This window comes from Tiliqua scincoides, chromosome 1 (genome assembly GCF_035046505.1).
Source record: "Tiliqua scincoides isolate rTilSci1 chromosome 1, rTilSci1.hap2, whole genome shotgun sequence".
Lineage (NCBI taxonomy): Eukaryota > Metazoa > Chordata > Lepidosauria > Squamata > Scincidae > Tiliqua > Tiliqua scincoides.
The window spans coordinates 206,990,620-207,007,718 of NC_089821.1; the positions used below are offsets into that span (position 1 = coordinate 206,990,620).

Below are 17,099 nucleotides of genomic sequence, written 5' to 3' on the forward strand. Positions count from 1 at the left end.
ATGGCAGAAGACAAGTTCAGCCACTGCAAAGAGTTCATAGGTAAGGGCTGATAGTTTTAGTATATGTTCATATATTTCAAAATTGCCTCTAGATTTACACAATACAGTACAGGTCCAGCCTTGTTATACACTGATTTTTTATACATGGATTTGACTCAACACAAATGGCCCTTGCAAATGAGAAGGAATGTGCTGATCCCTGGAGAAGGGGAAAAATGCATCCCTTTAAAATCAGTTTAAAAAATGGAACAGTCCTTCAACAATAGCCTCCTTAATGAGAGAGAGAGAGAGAGAGAGAGAGAGGGCAGCTGGCTGACAATCCATCAATCCTTCTCACTCTAGGCGACCCCTCCCTTCCCCCTGAGCACGTGAAAGAAAGGTGATCACTTTGCATTGGTGAAGGGAGGGGCTAAATGAAGCACCTTTGTAAGCACTTGGAGGAGGACTGATTGATGAATTGTCTTCTTAAGGACTCTTATCTTACATCACAAAGGTTAGCAAGGCTGTTTTTAAATCACCTGAGCAAAGAAACTTTTTTTTTTAAATTGATTTGCTATAATGCGTTTTTTACCATCCATGTGAGTGCTTGGAATGGAACCCACATGAATAATGAGGCTCAACCTGTAAATATTGTGGTAGATATGAACTGTAAACCAGGCCAGGTTCTGACTTTATCCTTGGCTAATATTAGCATATTGCTCTTTCTCCTGTAAACTCTCTGCCACATATTGTAAATTTGAATGAAATGTTTTATCCCCCTGAAAAACCCTCAATGAGAATATGAAGCATTTTGTACTACGTGCAATGCAATTTATAATCTGGGTGGTTAAAACCCATATGGTTGTTGATACAAGATTAATGAAAATGCTTTTGGGAAACAACAGTTTTTGTGTAAATGTTATGTCATGGTTGGCAACCTTCAGTCTCGGAAGACTATGGTATAAGCCTACAGCACCTGGTATTCCCCGGCGGTCTCCCATCCAAGTACTAACCAGGCCTGACCCTGCTTAGCTTCCGAGATCAGACAAGATCGGGCATGTGCAGGGAAATGTTATGTGGTAAAGTTCTTATTAGATTTGGAAGACACAAGCACTATGCATACCATGGAAGTTTACATTTTTACTTTCATGTACATTCATTAAATGATAGGTGTACAGTTATTGCAAGGATTGAAGGGAAAGAAGCACACAATATATTGTATAGATCTATGTGAATACTATTTGCAAAATATTTAACCTGGAATAACATACATTGGCAAAATACATTAAGCATAATGAATTCAGAAGATGAAAATTAGTGTATGAATTATTTAGCTAACACTGCACTTTTGCCACAGAATCTGGTGTTTATTATTGTGAGCTTTAGCAGGAAACAGAAGCAGTATCAGTTGGGAAAACATTTCTTTGCAGAACTGAGAACAGTTTGGCTTTCTCGTTTCTAAGCAGGGAACCTGGTTCTTTGGTTTCTTTGTTCCAAGTCAGACTACTCCCAAACTATTTTAGCTGAACATTTTACATACTAATGGAGTCAAGGGAAGTTAAGTTGCAGCTGTTCGTGGGATAATAATGAAGCACACTGTTTAGCATTGCATATCCGCACTGTAAAATGTGAGAGGTATTTTATAGAGACCATGGTGAGCAGTGCAAAATCCACTTTATGTGATGTAAGTGAACATACTGTGGGTGTGGAAGCTTTTCTGTTTTGTTTTTTTCACATGAAAATAACTGGGAATCACTTTTCTGTTACAGGTGAAGAAAACGTGCACTGATTCGGATGTTTCGGAATCTCAGAATTCCAGGTAGAGTTACTAAATGCTGTGTTTTAATGAATAGATTTGAGCTCTATTTAGTGATGCCAAAATCATAATTAAGGCCAAAGATGAATGAAAATAGCACAGTGGATCATTTACTTTCAGGAACTGAAATTTTTTTTATTATAGATGTAATACTATGATGGCATTAGTACTATTAATATTATCATTGATCTGGATTAAGAAAAAAGAAATCATTGTATGGAATCAGTAGAAAAAATGATGACCTTATAACACTGTGGTTAAAATGTTTGATGGCTTTCTGTTTTATAATATTGTATATGCTATCCTTTGTATTCCATGTCAACATGTCCATCTTTTAAGCTATATAAATATGCTATTACTATTAGGAGAATATTGCATTCTTCAATGTGTTTTAGTGCAGTGTTTTTCAAACTGTGGGTTGGGACCCACTAGGTGGGTTGTGAGCCAGTTTCAGGTGGGTCCCCATTCACTTCAATATTTTATTTTTAATATATTAGACTTGATGCTACCATGGAATGTGACTGCATTTGGGGAAATGTTACAGACCTGTACTTTTAACAAGCTACTATGTATATTCTTTTAACAATGACAGTAAATGGGACTTACTCCTGGGTAAGTGTGGGTAGGATTGCAGCCTAGGATTGTTAAACATTTTCTGCTTGATGATATCACTTCCGGTCATGACATCACTTCCAGTGGGTCCTGACATATTCTCATTCTAAAAAGTGGGTCCTGATGCAAAATGTGTGAGAACCACTGTTTTAGTGTTTGTTGATGCAAATATTACTTTTATGACATTTTTGTCTTTATTTGGGCAGTAAAATAAGAACGACTGTAAATATGTCTTCCAGTATTTATGTTCTGAGGTTATACCTGTTTTGTGAAAAATTCATAATATGAAACAACTTGGGCCTTTTCTGAGTTGCTTCAGGTGTTGCTTCTGTTTCCAAATGGATCTAAATATTTCTATTATTTAAACAATTTCCACATTGCATACTTGAGTTATCACAGACTTTTAACTGGGGACGACAAAAATGTTTGGTAATAAGAATGGGTATTTAGAACCATCCAGAACATATCATTTTAGAATTTCATGTTGTGTCCTTTTCTGCCTTCAAGATCTAGGGTCTCATGGCAGTTCCTCCCATCCTTCCTCACCTGCTTCATAATATAACTTTGTTTATTGTCCAAATGTAACATAAGTGTAAATTGAGACCAGGCCCTTTTTGTTCTGTTCAGTGCAAATTTTAGTTCAGTGCCATGAACATCAATGGCAAAATGTTCCTTTTTTGTCCCATTTCATGAAATTACATCTTTCCTTCCTGTTCTCATTAAATGTTGGAGTTAAATCTCTGTAACTTCCAGCTACATACATTTTCAATAGCATTAAGAACCTCAGATAATAAGTGTATAGTTTTTAGTCATACTGAAATCATAAGTTGAAGAAGGTGGGCCTCACGTTGTAACTAGTTTTAGGGAATTACACTGCAAAAAAATTACATTTGTAATACCCTTTTGGTCATAAATTCCAGTTTAAGCAAAAAGTGATACCTGTGTAAGTTTTTAGTAGTGCTGTGCATGTCTACCTAGAAGTCCCATTAAGTTCAATGGGACTTACTCCTAGGTCAGCATGTATATGATTGCAGCCTAAATCAGTAATTTTTTTAAAATTTTGTCCATTTCTCCAAGGAGATTTGGGTGGTATCCATCTTAGCTGCCTCATTTATGTTCACAACAACCTTGTAAGGTATGTTACACTTAAAGATAGAAATCGGTTAGAAGTTACAGAGTGAACTTCATGGCCAAGTGGGAATTTGAACCTGTGCCTTCCTGATTCAAATCCAACACTTATATCACAGTGTGAAAGTATTTGAAGTATTAAGTAAATTTAATTGGCTTTTTATTAGAGCCACTTCACCCATTATACAAGAACAAACCTATACAATCTTAGTTGGTCACAATATTTGAATGCAACAGGGAGTTGCAGCAAGTCCTGGAATTCTCTGATGAGCAACTGTTACCCTGCACATGCTGGATCTTGTCTGATCTTGGAAGCTAAGCAGGGTCAGGCCTGGTTAGTACTTGGATGGGAGACCACCTGGGAATACTGGGTGCTGTAGGCTTATACCATAGTCTTTCGAGACTGAAGGTTGCCAACCAACCATGATCAATGTCTTTGCAGGCATGCAAATATGCATGTTTTAGGTGCACACTTACACCTCCTTAGGTGCTCTTAGGTAAAATGTGTTGTATTTAAGTAGTTCTCAGTGTATTTTACATAACTTCCTGCAGTATTTTTATGCGTTCCTCAATTTTAGTTTTTAGAGTTGCAGTTTATACAATATTAGGATTTTAGAGATTTTTATCTTTGTTAGTATAACTTGCAGCTATCAGGCTTATTAAGTAATCATAAGGGACTTAAAATAGCATGCCTTCCAAGCTCATTTTATCATTTTGACCAACCACTAATGAATTTAAATTTTTTTAATCTAATTATGCTTTCCAAAAAAATAATGCTTTAGATTCAACTGTATACAGCTGGAGCTTTCTTTAGATCTAAGAAATCAACCCTTGCAATTACTTTAATGCACCCATTTTTGTTGTTCAGTCGTTAAGTCATGTCCGACTTCTCATGAGATTGCCAAAGTATGCAAGCTTCAGCATCTGTTCTTCCAATGTACAGTCAGGGTGATTTCCTGTAGGATTGACTGATTCGATCTCCTTGCAGTCCAGGGGACTCTCAAAAGTCTTTTGCAACACCATAATTCAAAAGCATCTATTCTTCGGTGCTCAGCCCTGTGCTCCAGCTCTCATAGCCGTATGTTACTACTGGGAAAACCATCGCTTTGACTATACGGACCTTTGTCGACAAAGTGATGTCTCGGCTTTTAAATAAGTTGTCTAAGCTTACCATAGCTTTCCTCCCAAGAAGCAAGTGTCTTTTAATTTCCTGGCTGCAATCTCTATCTGCAGTGATCTTGGAACCCAAGAAGATAAACTCTGTCACGGCTTCCATTTCTTCCCCTTCTATTTGCCATGGGTTGATGGGACCGGATGGCATGATCTTAGTTTTTTTGATGTTAAGGTAGATGCACCCATTACAACAGGAAAAGAGACTATTACTTCTTCTTCCTCTTGTTTCCTTCCCCCCGCATCAAACTTTAACCTCACATTCTTAGTTCCCATAGCGTCATATTGCTGTCTGCCATTGGGGCAATGGAAGTGAGTGAGGGATCTCTCCTCTTAAATTCAGATGATGGAAGGACCATGCAAATTAAAAATGTAATGAACTGTAATAATGAAAGGTAACTGCCTGGCCAACAGGTTTGTGAATCCCACGTGGAAATGAACAGATCACTTCTGTTTGCCATGGTTCTGCATAATAAACAATGATAGTTGCTTTTAAGGTACACGTATTGCCACCTCACCTTATTTCACTATTTCATTGTGACTGAACTTTGTTGTGATATTGAATATTAAACCACTTTGGAATCAGCTGAAATGTTGCTAAACAAATTGTCTATTTTAGGAATGGCTTTTTCACTTCATAAGAAATAAAATTACGTTGTTTTTCAAAGCAAGTTCTTAACTTTTAATTCTTGGGGGGGCCATTAGATTCTCCCTTTCCTAGAAAAGATGGAATTCCTATGTGTTTATCGTTGAGCAGTGTTTTAAAATTTCAAATGGTAAAATTAGAAATGCTGTGTGATTCTTCACTAGGGGAGCCTATGGCTAGAATGGTACTGGAGATCATAGCTATAGCACAGCATACAGTCCAGAGCAGATTAACTCTTTTTAAAACAAGTCTTGTGAAAACATTGTGCATAAAGTGAAATGTCAGCATAAAAATGGATGCTGGAGGTGCATTTATTTGCAGAATAGCTCCTGGCCTGTTACTTGGGATGAAAACCTTTCATTTATTTAGCTAGCTTTGTGTGTTGGTTTTGGACTTGAAAGTATTAGAATAAATGCAGATGGAATATGTTTTTATAGTAGGGAAGTAATTAAGCTGGGTGTGGGAACTTGTCAGGAGAATTCTTGGAGTGACATTTGTGTATCAGCAAATTCTTTGTCTTACTTGGCTTTCTCTTTTAGAGGAAAACATTCAGGCTATATACGTAGTGCACTTTTGTAAAGTGAACTTACTCATACAGAAAAATGTGTTGGGGAAAGATGAATCTGGGGTACTGGATGTGCATTAGAGGAAGAGGGAAAGGATAGAAAGAAATAGCATATGACAGTGTTTCTTAAACGGTAGGTTGCGAACTAATTTCAGGCAGGTCCCCATTCATTTCAATATTTAATTTTTAATATATTAGACTTGATGCTCCCATAGCCTGTGCCTGCATTTGGGGAAATGTTACAGACTTGTACTTTTAAGAAGCTACTATGTATGTTCTTTTAACAATGATAGTAAATGGGACTTACTCCTGGTAAGTGTGGGTAGGATTACAGCCTAGGATTCTTAAAAATTTTCCTGCTTGATGATGTCACTTCCTGTCATGACATCACTTCCAGTGGGTCCTGACAGATTCTCATTCTAAAGGTGGGTCCCCGTGCTAAATGTGTGAAAATCATTGGCATAAGAGATTGGTTTCTGCTGTTTGGATATTTCTGTGAAATATTTGTCTAATTTATTTTGTTTATTATACCAATTTAATTTACTTGCTCTAGGAGGAAAGAATTTCATACATGGAAAAACTACTGTGTGATGTCACTCTTAAAAATACATGTGCCCACTTTGAGAAACTACATTAAATATTTGGTTGTAAATGATTGAGAACAGACTGTTTCCACACTAGCCATTTAGTCTAGAATTGCCATTTTTTCATTGTGTCTTTAGATAATCCAGACAATACTGCTCCATATTAGTGTGTGGTCCTGCTGCCATTGTTCATACCTAATTTGCCATATATTTCACCTAAAATGCAATTGCAATACCAGCCTGCCTAATTTTTTTTTGCAAAGCACTATTTAGGCTTTTCACTGCTACTATGCCTCAAATTAAAAGCTCCCTTCTTAAATTTTCTGCCTCTAATTAACATGTTTGGCCTGGTCGAAATATTACTGATTTCCTCCATAATTGCCTCTTAAATAATCAGTTCCTGTTCTCTAAGAAGCTGCTTTAATTTTTAGTTTCTTCTAATTTCTTTCCTATTTAAAATGGTAAAATAGACCTACTTTACAATAGATAACTGAAAAGAAATCAGTTATTGAAGCTCCATCCTTTGAGTTGCAGGAACTTCCTAATTAAGGGTCAATTCATCAGTAATGATGAACACTATTTTAAATAGAAGCTTTCTCCTTATGTTCCAATTCTAAATACTTCCAGATCAGTACACTGGAAGTATTTAGAGTTGGAACATAAGGAGAAAGCTTCAAATTAAAGTAGTAGGCTACCTTTACTGGACAAGACAACTTCTAAGAATATATACTGTACATAGAAGGATCTTGGCAAAGGGGATGGGGATTGCCAAATAATACAGTTTTATATTAAGTGCTGTGTAGATCTACCATTTAAATGCCACTTCCAGCTCATTGTAAAAAAAGCAATGCCTCAGTAGTGCTCAAGGTCACTAGTGTAGGAGCAACCAGTGGTAGATTACGCTTAAGGAAAAATTTAATTATTATGTCATAATTGATGATGCGAACACAGCAACAATAGTCACTATATTGCATTCATAGACACAGTATTACTTTTTACATATGCTGTCAACAGGACAAATGTTACCCATGGAGCACATGCAAGCAGTATGTGACTGCTTGCTCGTGCAGTCTTTATCCCCTGCTAGCTGGGCAAGGAAGCATCCTTTGAAGTGTGATTCTTTTATATTTAGTAGGGGAAAGGAACAGCTCCATTCATCCTAGCATAGTATCTTTACTACTGGCTATTTGCTGCTGTCTCCCTTGTGTCTTTTTAAAATTATAAGTGCATTTGGGACAGGAAGCCAAAAATTTCTTTAGTTGTGCAAACCATTTTGTTAAAAAAATTTTTTATTTAAAAGTGGTACAGAAATATTCTTAATGATAATTTCATTTCTGAAAAATCCAAAACTAAACTGTTTTCTTATACTACGACACGCTATGCTTTGAAGAGTTATAAGGTACATTTATATTTTTAGTATAGCTTGTTGTACATGAAAGAACTTTTGTAGTTGCCCTAGCCAAACGTTTTGAACACTATAAACTTTACTGTACAAGTCTAGGCGTGTCTACTCAAAACTAAGCCCCACTGCATTCAGTGGAATTTACTCACAGGTAACTGTGTAGCTTAGCAGTTATTTGTACATTAAAATGTGTTGATTTATCACAGAGGCAGACAACAAAAACACTAGGGCTCAGCATAACGATAGGAAGAAAATCACAATAGTCTTATTGTCTAACAATTAAAACTGCAAGTACCTGATGTTGAAATCAGTGGCCTACTTCAAACATCATACGAAACCATGTCTTATGATCCAGTCCTGTGGTGGCCTTATGTTGATAGATTTTGTGATCCGTACATGGTACGGTCTTAGTCACTCTTGTACAGGAGTGCGACGCTTAACAACTGTTTGCTTAATGTCAGACCACATATACAACGGTGGTCAAAGTACAACAAAGAGGCTCTTAATGAGGCAGTCAGGTCTCTCATGGCCTGCAGCAGAGTGTCTGTTTGCACAACAGAGAGGCCCTTAATAGAAGAAGAGGCAATCTAGCTCTAGTAGCCTGTACAGCCAGCTAGTGTCTGGCAAGGAGTGTCTGTTTACACAACAAAGGCAGTAGATTGGGCTGACCATTTGCTTAATGACATAATTGCTTAACAATGAGGATTGGAGAATGTATCCCCATCCTTACGTGGTGCACACCTGTATAAGCTACTCTATTAATGGGTGGCTCGCTAATGACAGCACGGTAAGTCCCACTGTGGCAGGGATAGGCTGCCAAACCCCTGCCTTAGTGGGTAGAGTAGCAGCAGGGGTGGTTTGCGGTAAGAGTTTGGTGGCAGGGGTACATGCTGAGATCCTATCCCCCTTTTCTTGGCTTGATAAACCCCAAGAATCTCCTCATACTTACACCATCCAAATAGCTGGGGTGAGTTCGAGAAGACACACTGGAAGCTTGGCAGCCTACAGAGAGATAAGTAACCTGGGCTCTCTGGTCCCCCCCCCATAACATGCAGTGTGTGTGTGCTCTGTCAGTGGTGCTGCATGCTATGGGCTGGTGGAGGGCAGGAGCTAAGCTACCCATTGTAGTGCTACATGATATTTGTGCACTTCAGGCTCACATATCCCCTTTTCTGGTTTATTTTATTTACTAAATTTCTATCCTGCTTTGTCTTCTCAAAGGGTGTCAAGTTACATTAAGGTTATATTCAGTTTAGGACAAACTAGTATTTGCTGTGATTTCCAAATTTATCAGGTCCCAGCTTGCTCTAACCAGAGTTTGCAGCCCAATCAGGACATGAAACTGCAAAGATTAAGCTACGACTCCAGGTGTTCTTGATCTCTGAGCCAGGCAAATATTAAGATCTGAATATTTCTGAATGCCAATAAACCTTGAACTTGTTTAGCTTCGAAATCATTTTGTGTTATTCTGCTAAGGCAAGCATGATATTCCCAGCCATGATGACAAGGAAAATATCAAAGATGAACTTTCCTTCTAAGGAACATTAGCTTTTGTTGGATTGTCTTTTTTCTTTCAAGAGTACTTTCTTTCCTTCCACACTTAACTGGAGCAATTGAAATGAGGTTTCCCATTAACATAAATAAAACTACTAGGGGAAACTGTTTGTATTTTCCTTGTATTGTATTCTTGGGTGGTAGTGGCAACAACAGCCAAGACTTACATCACAAGACTAACATCGCATCTGGGGCTGTGTGGTCTGGACTTTCCAGATCCTTACTAGGATTATCATTTTTTCACCAGATGACTAGAAATGGACTATGGGAAGTAGGCTCCAATATTTTCAGAATACCGTGGCATCTCAAATAAGCTATGATAGCAGACATCATGGAAATGTGTTTTCTGCATGTAATTGCCCATTATAGTTTACTGAAAAGCTCTGGTGTATCAACAGTGAAAGTAAGAGGGTAGGTTAGGATTGCGTTTTTAGATATTCAGCCATGAGTCTAGTCACTTAGTAACTGGTCATATATAACATGTAATTTTATTTATGATTTTATCAAGTATGTTTTTATAATGTATTGTTTGTTTATATTATATAAATTTTGTATATTGTGAATTTTATATAGCAATGCTGCATTTTGCCATGTGATTAAATAAATAAGCTCATTTGACAACCATGGCTGGGTGGTCCTTTACCTTTTGAGGGATATTTCCTTTAGACAGATTTGGATCTGGCTTGTGGCATGAATGCAGAACTATAGTGTCCTGAACTCTAATACACTTTACAAATACAAGCCATGTGTTACTCCTTTAATATTAATGTATCTGGATTTTTTTAAGAATACTAAATTTCAGAGAACAGATACTTTTAAAAATTTCAAATGAGACAAGAAAATATACTATTGTACCTTCATGCCATCCCCCAGTCTTTCCTATCATTCTCCCTCATATATTTTTCCATTTGAGAGACCATTCTCTGGTCTCAGTCCAAGCATGTCCTCAGAATTCAAACTCATGCTGGAGAATTCTATTCTTTCTCTTAAATCTTTTATTCAGTTTTGGGGGCAGTAACTTAAAACTGCTCCCTTGCTAGGTGCTTCCTTTCTGGGGGTCCCTGCTCGTCTTCCCCTCTCCTCACACTTCTTAAAGCACTCAAAGCACACTTCTCAACGCACTACAACTACATTAAAAAAAAACAACCTCACAAAAAAAAATCATTTTCTGATGCTGCAAGTCTTTTAGTCTTGTTGTTTAAAATGTTGGGTACCATCTGTGAACATTTTTCGTTCTGATAACTCCTGTGATTACTTTGGACCTCTCCCTTCCTAAGAAATGGTCAAATAATGCATGAGATTGAAAAAGAATAGGTTCTCTTCCTTGTTTCTCTTCTTTTGTTATGCATTTCCATTATATTTTCCAACCTAGGTTTGTAGCAGATTAGAAACATATTTTACTTACACCCTCCAAGTGATATCTTTATTACAACTTGAATAGGAGTATACAGGTCCAACCTTCTTGTACACGGATTTTTTTACACACGGATTTGACTCAACACAAATAGTCAGTGCAAATGAGAAGGAATGTGCTGATCCCCGGAGAAGGGGAAAATGCATCCCTTTAAAATCAGTTTTAAAAAACTGCTTTTTACTATTGTAGCGCGACAGTCATGCAAGTGATTACAGGTATAACCTAATTATCCACAGATTTTTCTGTCTCAATATAATGAGAAGTACCCTTTAAATTAAAGGAAAACAGTCTAACAACAACCTCATTAATGGGAGAGAGGGCAGCCAGCTGACAATCCATCAATCATTCTCTCTCCAGGCACAAGGCAAACCCCTCCCTTTCCCCTGAGCACGTGAAAGAAGGCTAAATGGCAGAGATTATCACCTCCATATTTTCCCCCTTACTGTGGCTCTTGGTGAAGGGAAGGATTGCTGCCTCCTGGTGAAGCCTAATCACCTGGAGAGAGACTGATTGCCTCTGTGCATTTCAAATGGTCAGCAAGGCTGTTTTTAAACCTCCTGAGCAAAGGGACTTTGTTTTTTAAATTGATTTGCTTTAGTGTGTTTTTCGCCATCCACTTAGTTCTGGGAATGGAACCCTCGCGAATAGTGAGATGATCTGTATATGACACAATTGACCATCTTTCATTTTGGATTTAAGAGCATTAGACTCTGGCTGCATTCAGAAGTACACACTGGGATTTCTTGCTCCATTTTCCCTCTTTCACTGTGCATGAGGGTAGGGTATATTCATTTCTGGTTTGTGGTACATTATAATTTGATGTTTTGCCCAAACATAGTAAACTGGTTTGCACAAACACCAAACAGCATCTTTGTTGTGATGGAGATAAGTCAGGAAAGGGTTAAATGATCTCTTCCTACCTCTACATTACCAATTCTGATTGCCTCCTCCTGTCTGCCACTATTTGCATTAAAAAAAATTAAAATGCAGAATTGACTTATATTTTCAACATACTATGTAGCTTGTCCTTAACTCTGATAGCAGCCTAGTTGGGTAGGGTGAAGATGGTAGGAAGGCAAGAGCCTGTGGGGAAGAACCAGAAAAGGCAGCAGTTGGAACTGCAGTAGCTTTGGAAAAGAGACCTGGAGGAAGTAGGGGCTTTGTTTAAATGCTTGACTGTAACAGGTAACTGGAGAGAAAAGAAAATCCTTTTTTAATTTTTAAAATCTAAAATATTAAAGAAATACACAACTGCAACAGTTTTTCCTTTACAATTTTCATATAATTTATTTAAAAAATGTTCATGGGTACAGATGATTATTCAGATTAAAGTAGTACTCAGTACATCCGGTATTATTAGGTCACCATTTTTCATTGTTCACATTTTGGATGGCAGTTGGAAGATCCAGATGACAGCTACAGAAGAAGTTCTGCAATCAGCAGCATCTGGTTCCTTGGCAGATTCCTCAAGCACTTCTGCTAATGCGTTTGGATTTGCCCATGGGCCTTTAATGTGGTTGCATTGCAGATGGGCTGTTTGCACAACCTGGTTATCCTGCAAGACTATTTTTTTCTCAAAAAAGCTTCACTGATTCTTTGACTCACACATTCTTTTTCCAATAGATAAGATTCTTTATGAGTCTCAAAAGTTTTCTGTTTTACAGTATTTCATGCAACCAATCCAAAAGGCTTCCAGATATCCATGTGTGCACCCAAAATTCTTCTTACTGTAGCAAATTAAGTTTTACAATCTATTTATATTTCAGTATGTTCTGAGCCTGTATTTTTGCCAAATTTCTTTGAAAGTGACCAAATATAAGAGCAATTCCCAAAGTAGAGTAACTTTACCTACGCTTTTAAGCATAAAATGGATTTGCCTTTCCACAATCAGCTCTCCACCTTAGGCTTTCAAAGTTCAAATCTGGATTTGGTTATAAGTGAAAATGAGTATGGTGGTCTCAACCTAGTCCTTAGGGATTTCTTTTCTGCTGTTCAGAAGAGGCCCAGGACCGGAATTGTGAGGTTGTTGTAGGTCGTGATTAAGGTATATTGGCAGAATTATGTTAGGAAAGTGCACACAGCAGTCTAGGAATCTCTGTAGACATGTTTTTCAGTTGAATGCTTTCACGTTCAGAACACTGCAAAAGGCAGTGAGCCAAAACTATGAATTCTGAGTTTTATTTTTACTGACAATTAAATGCTATAGCCACTTATTCTGTTGCTGGTATATTTACTGCTGGCGTACTCTTTGTTGGGTTTGTTTGGTAATAAGATGTTTGTTTAACTCTCATGACATATTGATAAGAAAAATAAATCATACAGTTTTAAGTAAAATTTAGGAATAAAGTTTTGTGGGAGTTTTAATATGTGCATTTTTGACTATTTATTAATGATTTAGGGTAGGAAAATAATCAGCTTTAAGTACTGAACACCTCTATTTTCTGTAGCTTGGTAAAGTGCTCATGAAAGTGAGGCAATATCTTTTCTTACATAACATATAATAAGCACAAATGTATTTGAGAATATTAGGGCTTTAACATTTATTTTTTGAAAATTCTGAATTTGAGCCTTATTTCTAATATCTGCATGAACTTGAGTCATGAACCTTACAGTTGTATGTTCATATTATCCATAAGTAAATGATAGTTAGACTAAAGGTAAATACAGTATGTTATGCTCATTCTTGTACTGTACACTGTGGCCAGCTACACATAATGTATTCTGGCCAATAATATTCAGGATGAAATAGGCTCTTACATGGGTTTGGCCCTATGGTAGTAGCAGCTTTTCTCAGAAGCGGTTCAGTCGCTCTTTGGGTAAACATAAGTTAATGTTGTAAAGATTCTGTTAATAGGTAGTTGGAGAAGGTAATCTTTAGATGAATTCTGGTCTTAGCCTGTGAAATGGATTAAGCTTACATTAGCCATCCGAATAGATTTGATGTGTGATGGTAGTGGCTGTCTCATGTAATCATGTAATCACTTCAGTCATGATGCTCTTCCACCAAAGCACAGTTGTAGAGAGCCTCACAATCATAACCAGCTTTCCAGCGCTGATACAACCTCAATGCTGCCCCGAGGTAAGGGAACAAATGTTCCCTGATGTTTAGAAGGCCGCCAAGAATTCTGGTGTTGTTGGATTCCTCTCCGCCTAGATTCCTCTCCGCCTGGACTAAGGCAAGTTCACCTACTTGTGACTAAATGCACAATATGGCTCAGTTTCACGTTCTGTAGGGCTCCATGCATTTCCCTTCTCAGCTATCAGCTAAAGCTTTGTGACCCACCAACAATTAGGTTGTGACCCACAGTTTGAGAAACTCTTTAATATAGACACTTTGTGAATTTGCTTTCTTGCCAACTGTTGGGAGTCACATGGTTGTTAGCCACATGCTGATTAATGGCCCGTCAAGGTCAGCTATGCATTTAGGTTACACTTGCCACAGTGGGCACCAAGAGGAAAGAAAAGAAAGTTTAGTGCTTGGCCATAGAAAGAAATTTGAATTTTTGAACCAGTTGGCAGTAAGATGTCTTAGGAACAGCTTTTGTTTTTGGAGGTTGAAGCACTTCGAACAATTTGTGCTGCCCATGTGTATACGCCTGCTCACATCTACTCACATCTATATCAAATAACCAGTACTGGATATAAAAAAAATTAATCTCTTCAGTAGCCTCTCCTCTGCTCATAAGGAAACTGATTCTGTGAGTGCCTGTTTGAACTTTCAATTGGCTTAGGAAAATGGGTGCAAAACAGTATATCGTGTCTCTATGCAAAAAGTGGAGAAAAAGCAGAAACTTCCTGGGTCTGAATCATTAGATCAATGCACAGAAGACTTGTCATAGAAGGTAGGGCGGTAGAGAAAGCAGATGACTTTTAGTGTAGCTATTCCTGGGGTGAGGAGGCATTTTCAGGGGTGGCTTGGACCTCCTATGTTTGCCAGTTCTCATTTGCAAATACTCTTCCCCAGTCAAATTTATTTCAAGTTTTGGAGCTTGGATGGGGGAAAGATATTTAGGGGAGAGAAATTTGAATGTAGAAAGGGATAAACTCCCCCTCTTACTTACTGATTCACTGAAGTAGGTGTTTATACCCCCCTACATTCACCTTATGGAAAAAGGTGGGGTTGGGAACCCCTTTTCCTTGTAATAGTTTACAAGGGTTAATTCTGTCCTCTGAAATAGCATAGTTCAATAGTCCTCAGCTTACCTTCAAAGTCACATGGCAAAATTGTGATTAATATGGTTCTGTGTCATTCTACGCATTTAAACATTCTTTTTGGTACGTATTTGGAACTCATTATTATTGTCCACATTTTGACACTACATTTAAGTAGTGGTTCACCTTCTTATAACTTCCCCGTGTTCTAGAATATACATGATGTTCTTTGAGCTTGTTGAATCTTTCTTGCTTAGTGAGTACTTCGGAGAGAAGTCACTTTTAGGAAATTCCTGCTTTTGCAGCCCGACTTGCCAGCATTTAGAGTCTTGCCACACACTTAGGCCCAAATCCTAATAAACTTTCCCACACTGACGCAGCTGTGCCAGTGGGGCAGATGCTGCATCATGCAGTTGGGTGGCCGTAACAGAGGTCTCCTCAAGGTAAGGGAATGTTTGTTCCCTTACCTTGGAGCTGCATTGCCCTTACTTTGGTGCCAGAAAGTTGGTTAGGATTGCACCCTTAATGTTATCTTCATCAATTTCTGGGCTACTAATTCACAGCTATGGGTTTTGGCTAAGTAAAAAGTATGAAAATCAATGTTATGCTATGTAATGCTCATTTGTACCATTTGTCTGGGTATCGAAATCACAGAACCCACGTAAAAAAAGTTTCACTTTACCAGTTGCTCAAGTCTCTGTGGCTATAATGGTAATTGGGCAGAAGTGCTCCCCCCCTCAGCACGTTGTTTAACCCTTGGTGTACATAGACTAATCTGCCTTGACAGTTTCACGACCCACCAAAAATTGAGTCGTGATCCACTGGTGGGCCACTAACACACATTTGGGAACTGCTGAACCTGTTCTGCCTTTATTTTCACCTATTGTGTTTCAGAAGAGAAGTGTTTTTCCCATTGGCTATCTTTCTGATTTTTCATAGCCACTTGTCTATTAAGTGTACCCAGAATGTCATTACTACTACCACTACCAAGAAGAATGCTCTTATACAGTTTTTCAGTAAAGAAGTTTACAAAATAGTTTTACTTAAATTAAGAAATGGTTCCCTGTCCTATACTGAAATAGTTAGTACAACTGAAAAGTTACCAGTAAAACTTAAAAGACTTAAAATATCTAAAAATTAGCTACAACTAGAAGACTTAAACCACTTTGAAAAACACATTAGCGTTAATTGACATATAGCACAATCCTACACATATTTACTCAGTCTCATTGTGTTCAGTGGGGCTTACTCCCAAGAAACTGTGCAGGGTTAGCTTATTGTGAGGTCAATATCACTAATTGTGAATGGTCACTGTGCTTACATTCCATGCTGTTAAGCTTGTTACAGTTTCCTATTGATAATTCACTACTGTTTTTCTTTTCTCTTTCTCTTTTGTGGTTCTGTTTGGGGAAGGGAGGTTGGGAAGGCGAAAGAGGGGGCGAGTGTGTGAGTGTGTGTTGTTTTGTTTAAAGGGGACTGTGGACCTGTCTGCAGCTTGTCTGTGCAGGACTTGTGGGGTGAGACTGGGCTCTTCTAGCTATTTTCATTTCTCTTCTCTGTTTTCTCTACTTTTGTCTGCATCCTTGTGTTCATCGCATAGTGCAGAGTTGGTGAGTTTGCTGATGGAGTGAGTTCTTGATGAGTCATGGATCAGGTTGGGGAAGGAGTCACATTCCTTAAGTGGAAGGAATGCACTCTAGGTCACTCTGGGCCAACTCTCTTAGGAGTCACGCCCACAGCTGTGAGCTTGAAAAAAGGACAAGCAAATAGCAAACAAGGGAATTTGACATGGGAGTTTAGCAGGCTCTTGAACCACAACCTATGTTATGAAAGACTTCTAGCAAGATATGGTTTGCACCTCATGAGGACTGAGAGGAAAGTGTTTGCCAGGAGCCTTGCAAGCCTCTTCAGTAGGGCTTTAAACACAAAGCAGAAGGGAGATGAATACACAGAAGCAAATATAAAGACAGGTACTGGAGACAAGAAGGGAAGGCAAGAGATGGAGGAGCCAATCAGAGATTCATAAGAAACTGTACTGGGAAGCTAGTAGATATTAGGTATGAGAAACACCAAGACA

General features: G+C 38.1%; 1 pseudogene; it reads right to left on the bottom strand.

Annotated features, from left to right (window-relative positions):
* Window positions 1-943: 943 nt before the first annotated feature.
* LOC136637646 (5S ribosomal RNA) lies at window positions 944-1,061 on the bottom strand (annotated as a pseudogene).
* Between the last annotated feature and the right edge of the window lie 16,038 nt (window positions 1,062-17,099).